General features: G+C 35.8%; 1 pseudogene; it reads right to left on the bottom strand.

Annotated features, from left to right (window-relative positions):
• Window positions 1-1,689: 1,689 nt before the first annotated feature.
• Window positions 1,690-2,626, bottom strand: LOC110290032 (annotated as a pseudogene).
• Window positions 2,627-8,300: the final 5,674 nt, after the last annotated feature.

The following is an 8,300-nucleotide window of genomic DNA, read 5'->3' as shown; positions in this document are numbered from 1 at the left end:
TTTCGCCCCTGAGTTTGATTATTTCCTGCCGTCTACTCCTCTTGGGTGAATTTGCTTCCTTTTGTTCTAGTGCTTTTAGGTGTGTTGTCAATCACTTATATTTATTATTGATAATATTTTGTATGACTAAATAAAATATCAGGTAAGTATGTAAAATGTTGCTTCTATTAAAAATAATAAGCAGCAAAATTTTAACACACTTGCACACATGGACACGCTGACAATAGCTTAATTTCCACAAAGTATTAGCTGAGTTGCATTTAACTAGCCATCAAACTCTCCTATGCTAATTTACAAATGTATCTGCCTTACAGTATACTACTATCAACTGAATTAAGTCCCACTGCTTCAGCAAAGTTTGGTTCTCAGGGAACAAAGGCAAAATCACTTCAAAGGATGTGACATCTTTGCAGTTGAGCAAGGAACTTTTTTTCTCCTTTTCATAATAAAATACATTTGAATTAAACTGTTCTGCAGTCTGGCTTGAACTCCATTCAACGGATTGAAACTTGCTGATATCTACTTTTATCTTTCATCACCCACTCAGAAAGCAGAACCTCCTTCTTGGATTGCAAAAACTGCAAATAACCACAGCACCCCCTGAAGGTTTATGCCAAAGTCTCACCTGGTGAGCTGGTGCCTCAGCTCAATCCCCCTTCCCTGTACTTTCATGCTCCACACAGAGCTTTCCTTATCCTTGTTTTTAATCTTTTACAGAGAACAGTGTATTTTCATTTTAGTTAGTGAGTAGGGCCAAGCACTTTTCAAACACACAATAAGTCGAGCACCACCACACTTATAAAAATAGTAAAAATTCGAGATAATGGACAATATTATAAATAAAATAGAAAATAAGATGGGCATAGGTTGGTCAGTTGGTACCAAATTATGCTAAGAAAAATTGGTGGTTTCTTATGTTTCAATTTGCAGTGATTATAAATGCTATATATTATTACCTTAAATGCTAGAATAAAGAATTTCATATGAAGACATGGTAAATATTTGAGCAAATTACTCTTCTGTCTTTGATTTTATGACCTATTTAATTGCATCAAAACATCACATCATAGCCAATAAATATCTGCCACTTTTGACTGTAAATTATAAAACCTAAAAATCTGTTTTCCCAGGGGAACCCTGGTTTGATTTCTGGCACATATATGGTAGCTTATAAATATCTATAAGCACAGTACAACAGAATCTGGCACCCTGTTCCAACTTCAGCAGATAATAGGCACATACATAATGCACAAACACACATGTATGCAAAACACTAATACAGAAAAAGGGTAAATAAAATTAATAAATGTTAAGAGTTACTGTCAAAAATCAGAGTGTTATAAAATAAAACATAAAAACAAAATCATAAGTCTAAGATAATAGTTTTGTAATCTTCAGAAAAGGATCTTTGCTATGAAATAGGATCTATGAGCCTATCTAATAAAAAAATCATAAGAGTGACTATATAAACAATTAAGATAATTTCAAGTCAAAGAAGAATATGTAGGAAATTTGTTGGAAAACTTCACAAGACACTGAATATCAGCACAAGAGTTAAATAGAGAAGAAAACTGTGCAAGGAGAAGTTAGTTAAGGAAAGAGAGCCTAGTGGTTCCCTGAATGAGAACAAATGATGAATGGAAGAAGAGGAGAATGATGTAGGAATGCTAACAGTGAAGACCATGCCCATCACTGTAAACACAGTCTACTGCTCAGAATATTTCTCGGTACTTTTTTTCATGTCCTGATTCCTCAGACTATAAATAAAGGGATTCAACATAGGTGTAACAAGGCTATATATCACAGTCACAATGACATCCTTGTCATTAGTGTTATTAGATGAGAGGACTAGGTATAGCCCAGTAATGGCTCCATAGTACAGAGAAACAACAGCGAGGTGAGAACCACACGTGGACAAGGCTTTGCAGATTCCCTTGATGGACAGAGTTTTCAGAATAGTGATTCCAATATGGCCATAAGAGACCATAGTGCATATAAAAGCCAGGGCAATGACCACAGTACCTAAAGGAAAGATGACCAGCTCATTGATAGTAGTGTCTGAGCTAGACAACTTCAGCAGGGCAGAGAGGTCACAGAAGTAGTGGGGGGTGGTATTGTTTCTAAAGTGAGATTATCTAGCCAAGGGAAGGGTATGCACAAGGGAACTGGCAGAGGATAAAGTCTAGGACACAACTACAAAAAGGACACAGAGGTTCTGACTCATGATGATAGTGCAGAGGGTGGCAGATAGCCACATACCTATCATAGGCCATGGAGGTCAGAAGAAAACTGTCAAGATCAGTAAATGTTGAAGAAAATATAGCTGGAAAATACACCCAGCATATGAGATGAACTGACTGTGTATCAACATATTCACGAGCATCTTTGGAGCTGTGACTGATGAGAAAGAGATGTCTGTGAAGGCCAAGTTGCTGAGGAAGAAGTACATGGGGGTGTGGAGGTGAGAGTCCAGCCTGATGAGTAGGATGATGAGCAGGTTCCCCAGCACAGTTGTCAGGTACATGGCCAGGAACAGGGCACAGTACATTCCTTGATCCTCTGCCCTGAATGGGAAGCCCGAGGAGAATGAACTTAGACACACAGTGCTCTCATTATCACTCCTCATCTTCTTTTCTGCTGTAAGTGAAAGGAAAAGGTGTGATTTTGACTATTACATTTTGGGAATATTTTATGAATCATCAGTTCTGAAATTAAAATTAGTTTGAGCCATTTAGTATGTGTGTTTTAACCCTAGTATGAAGATTATTGTGACAGTAGTAGGCTGTGATGGTTTAGAAAGGGTCATAATTTACCCATCTTGAAAACAAGTGAATGTCTCTTTAGGGAAACAATAAACATTAGAACAATTATCAAATCAGACCCGGTTCCAGATTAAGGTTCCTGAATTCCACCAAGACAATTTTAGATTAAGGAAATTATTAAGTAAATTGGTAACAGCAAATAGAAAAATAAACATGACTTCAATGGTTATTTATCATTTTTAACCTTTCTTGAAAGCACTTACCTATATCTTTACTTTCATGAATTGAATCCAGATAGTGGACCCCAGGGAGTTTCTTTGTATCTCCAGAAATCCAGGGTCTGGGGAGTTAGCAGAAGCAACATGTGCAGATGATCAAAGCATTAAGTGTGTGAGTCTGACCCAACAATATAAAGACCAATGGCAGCTTATAAGCAGCTATCAGACCTTCCTGTTACTACATTTTGTCAACGAGCTCACTCTTCCATCACTCTTTCTAGGCTGCATAAAATGACTCTGATTCCATATGAACATCTTCAGCTCAAATCTACACATCTCTTACAAGTACATAGAACACCTGGAAATATTTGACTTTCCCACCACTTCTTAGATAAATCAATGAAATTCTTTGTGGTTTTCTAGCAAAAGCGAATATTACCTGCTTTATTCTTAACCTGGGTTTTTAAGTTAACAGTTACTTTTTATTCATTTCCTACATGTTTTTTCTCTTGCTAAACTGACATTCCATTCTCTCCCATTTAATTATCCCTATCTGTATGGGCAATAACTAAACAATTGGAAAGGGAACATAATAAAACTAGAGTTGATATCCTAGCAGTTGAGAGTGCCCATTGTTATATTCTATGGGAAGACTTGTTTAGTGGCCAGTATATCTCTGTGACTGACAGATGTTTATTTCAATATTCACTCTTTCCCAGCTTTCAAGACCATATTTAAAGTGCTTACACATAATCCATCTCATTCTGTATATTAAAATTTTTCAGTTTATGTGACATTGATTGAAATTAATTATAATTCATTTTTCCTCATTTCTGTATTAATAGTAATTACTTTATCACAGTTAAAATTCTAATTATTTGTCTATCTGTGGTATATTGTTTCTAATACTTTGCTATTGAGAGCAATATTGCAATGAGCAATATTATTTTCTGTCACTTTATGTACTATATATGATTTATTGATAAACTAGTTTAGAAAAACAAGCATCAATGGTTTTCAGAAAATGTCAAGTTGCAAGAGGCCAAGGTGATGAAGAAGTTGATATATGTTCTATGAAGAGTCTGTAGTGAAAGGACCTATATAGGAAGATTGTAAAAATGTTTCTCTAAGCAAGTGTTTGGGAAGACAGTGCTAGGGACTTTAGAAACCAGAAAAACCCAAGACCACAGATATATAAAGTTGGAAAAAGTATGAGGATCAGGTAGATATAATGTGAAATTTGCTATGATGAAAACTTTCCATCTATTCAAGAACAGTAACACCAAGAAAAGGAAGTAACATAAAAAAGAAAATGGCACCCTGGTTGCCAAGAAAGCAGACTTCAGAAACCAAAAATACCACCTGTAATGTGAACATCAGAGGTTATTCCAGCAAAAGTCACAGAGATTTGGAAAGAAGTTGGAAGAAAAAAACAACAAAAACTGTGTTAACATTACATGTTATTTTTCTCCCATCAAAAAAAAAATGGATATGCTTAAGAAAAATATTCTGTGGAGAAGTTTTGGGGGTGTGGCCTTTTATCTTAAACTTTGGTCAGGTTAGAACTCCAAGGTAAATTACTACATAGAGAACTTGTTTGCTTAGTCAATAAGATGATCCTTAAATTTTGAAATGCATGATGAGCAGAAAGACAAACAATGAGAAAGAGAGAAACAGAAAGAAACAGATACAGACAGAGGGACAGAGAGCCACAAAGAGAGACCCACATACATGCAGTGGTACAGAAGGATGCATGCGCTATTCCTGATCTGACAGGCTAACTTAGAGGAGATATACACCTTTAGCTAAAAATGACAGGGAAGATGTTTCATTTCTCTCAAGAAGAAACTCATTGTAGGGAAACAGCTGAAGCAATCATATATCCATTGCAACAAACAGAAGAGGAATTAGTTCAGAATCAGACATTGTAGATACATAAAAATATACATCATCCACATCTCTGGGTAGTCCATGTGAGCTTTAATTATGAAAATCATGTAGAAAACCTAGGGTATAATCTCTGTCCCCAGATCCAAATTAGAAGCATACAGGATAAAATTGCTTTGTTGTCATTGACTCTCTTAGGGAAAGAACCATTTTGAAGTGAACATAAGAGTCCCTTCACCCTTGAGAAATAACAGTAGCAACCATAGCAAGATTTCCCATCATTTCATCCTGTTTAAAACATGTCTGTGATTAATTGATATTTAATAACAAAACACACTCATACAGACACAAAACAGTTGAAAACAAATTCTATTTTGGGGGAAAATAATTCTAAATGGGCTTATTACCAAAGCTAAAGATGGTCAATTTGTATTATGAAAGAGAAAGACTTATGGAATTATCTGTGGAGTTCTTCCATAACACATCAAATAATTGGAAATTTACTTTTGAATATGCTCATTGAACACTCTGATCTACATTACTTGGGAAACTTAACCACTTCTAACAAAAATAGTCTGGTATTGAAAACACACATTTTGAACAGTTGTGCTTTGTAGTATCAAATTTATAGCCAATGATATTTGTGATACTTGCATATGTACAAGTAGATATAGTTTAAAGTTTATAGTAACCTTCTTCATAAAAGCGGGAAAATGTTCAAAAACAAATAAAATACTTGTTTTTTACATAAGGAATAATACATATCAATGTTATGGCAAACAACAATTAAAAAGAAACCTAATAATGAAGGAAAAATGCATTCTTCAATAGTATGGGGAAACATAAAAATAATTATTTATATTTATGCATATTATTAAGAACTGAATGTTAGCCATTCTGACTGGTGTGAGGTAGAATCTCGGGGTTGTTTTGATTTGCATTTCCCTGATGACTAAGAATGCTGAACATTTCTTTAGGTGTTTCTTGGCCATTAGATATTCCTCAGTTGAAAATTCTTTGTTTAGCTCTGTACACCATTTTTAATAGGGTTATTTGGTTCTCTGGAACTTCTTGAGCTCTTTCTATATATTGGATATTAGCCCTCTATTGGATGTAGAATTGGTAAAGATCTTTACTCAATCTGTTGGTTGCCTTTTGGTCTTATTGACAGTGTCCTTTGCCTTACAGAAGCTTTGCAATTTTATGAGATCCTATTTGTCAATTTTTGATCTTACAGTACAAGCCATTGGTGTTCTGTTCAGGAATTTTTCCTCTGTGCCCATATGTTTGAGGCTCTTCCCCACTTTCTCCTCTATAAATTTCAGTGGATCTGGTTTTATGTGGAGGTCCTTGATCTACTTGGATTTGAGATTTATACAAGGAGATAAGTATGGGTCGATTTGAATTCTTTTACATACTGACTAACAGTTGAACCAGCACCAATTGTTTAAAATGTTGTCTTTTTTCCACTGGATGGCTTTAGCTCTTTTTTCAAAGATCAATTGACAATATGTGTGTGGGTTCATTTCTGAGTCTTCAATTCTATTACATTGATCTTCCTGCCAGTTTCTCTACCAATGCCATGCAGTTTTTATCACTATTGCTCTGTAATACAGCTTGCGGTCAGGGATGATGATACCCCCAGAAGTTCTTTTATTGTTGAAAATAGATCTCACTATCCTGGGGGTTTTGTTATTCCAAATGAATTTGCAAATTGCTCTTTCTAACTCTATGAAAAATTGAGTTGGAATGCAAGCTTGTAAAACCCCTCTGGAAATCAGTTTGGCAGTTCCTCAGAAAATTGGACATAGTATTACCTGAAGACCCAACTATTCCACTCCTGGGCATATACCCAGGAGATGCTCCAACATGTAATAAGGACATATGCTCCACGATGTTCATAGCAGTCTTATATATAATAGCCAGGAGCTGGAAAGAACCCAGATTTCCTTCAACAGAGGAATGGATACAGAAAATGTGGTACATTTACACAATGGAGTACTACTTAGCTATTAAAAACAATGAATTCATGAAATTCTTAGGCAAATGGGTAGAACTAGAAAATATCATTCTGAGTGAGGTAATCCAATCACAAAAGAAAACATATGGTATGCAGTCACCGATAAGTGGATACTAGCCTAAAAGTTCCAAATAACCAGGATACAATTCACAGACCACATGAAGCTCAATAAGAAAAAAAGAACAAAGTGTATGTGTTTTGGTCCTTCTTAGAAGAAGAACAAAATACTCACAGGAGCAAATATGAAGATAAAGTGTAGAGCAGAGACTAAAGGAAAGACAATAGAGAGACTGTCTCACATGGGGATTCATCCCATATACAGTTACCCAACACTATTGTGGGTAACTATTGTGGATGCCAAGAAGTGCATGCTGAAAGGAGTCTGATATGGCTGTCTCCTGAGAGGCCCTGCCAGAGCCTTACAAATTCAGATGTGGATGTTAGCAGCCAACCATTGGACTGAACACAGGGTCTCTAATAGAGGAGTTAGAGAAGGGACTGAAGGAGTTGAAAGGGTTTGCAACCCCATAGGAAGAACAACAATATCAACCAACCAGACAAACTTAGGGCTGGAATCAACCAGGTGGAAACAAAAAGAACTATACAAAGAATCAACCAAATCAGGAGCTGGTTCTTTGAGAAAATCAACAAGATAGATAAACCCTTAGCCAGACTAACTAGAGGGCACAGGGACAGTATCCTAATTAACAAAATCAGAAATGAAAAGGAAGACATAATAACAGAATCTGAGGAAATCCAAAATATCATCAGATCCTACTACAAAAGGCTATACTCAACAAAACTGGAAAACCTGGTTGAAATGGACAGTTTCCTAGACAGATACCAGGTACCAAAGTTAAATCAGGATAAGAATAATGATCTAAACACTCCCATTTCCCCTAAAGGAATAGAAGCCATCATTAAACATCTCCCAACCAAAAAATGCCCAGGACCAGATGGGTTTAGTGCAGAGTTCTATCAGACCTTCAAAGAAGACCTAATTCCAATTATTCTCAAACTATTCCACAAAATAGAAACAGGAGGTACTCTATGAACCCACAATTACTCTGATACCTAAACCACAGAAAGACCCAACAAAGAAAGAGAACCTCAGACAATTTCCCTTATGAATATCCATGCAAAAATACTCAATAAAATTCTCACAAAACGAATCCAAGAACACATCAAAATGATCATACATCATGATCAAGTAGGCTTCATTCCCAGGACGCAGGGAAGGTTTAATATACACAAATCCATCAACATAATCCACTATATAAACAAACTCAAAGACAAAAACCACATGATCATCACATTAGATGCTGAGAAAGCATTTGACAAAATCCAACACCCATTCATGATAAAAGTCTTGGAAAGATCAGGAATTCAAGGCCCATACCTAAACATAATAAA

This window comes from Mus caroli, chromosome 2, assembly GCF_900094665.2.
Source record: "Mus caroli chromosome 2, CAROLI_EIJ_v1.1, whole genome shotgun sequence".
Classification (NCBI taxonomy): Eukaryota; Metazoa; Chordata; class Mammalia; order Rodentia; family Muridae; genus Mus; species Mus caroli.
This window is presented reverse-complemented; position numbering and strand designations above follow the sequence as displayed.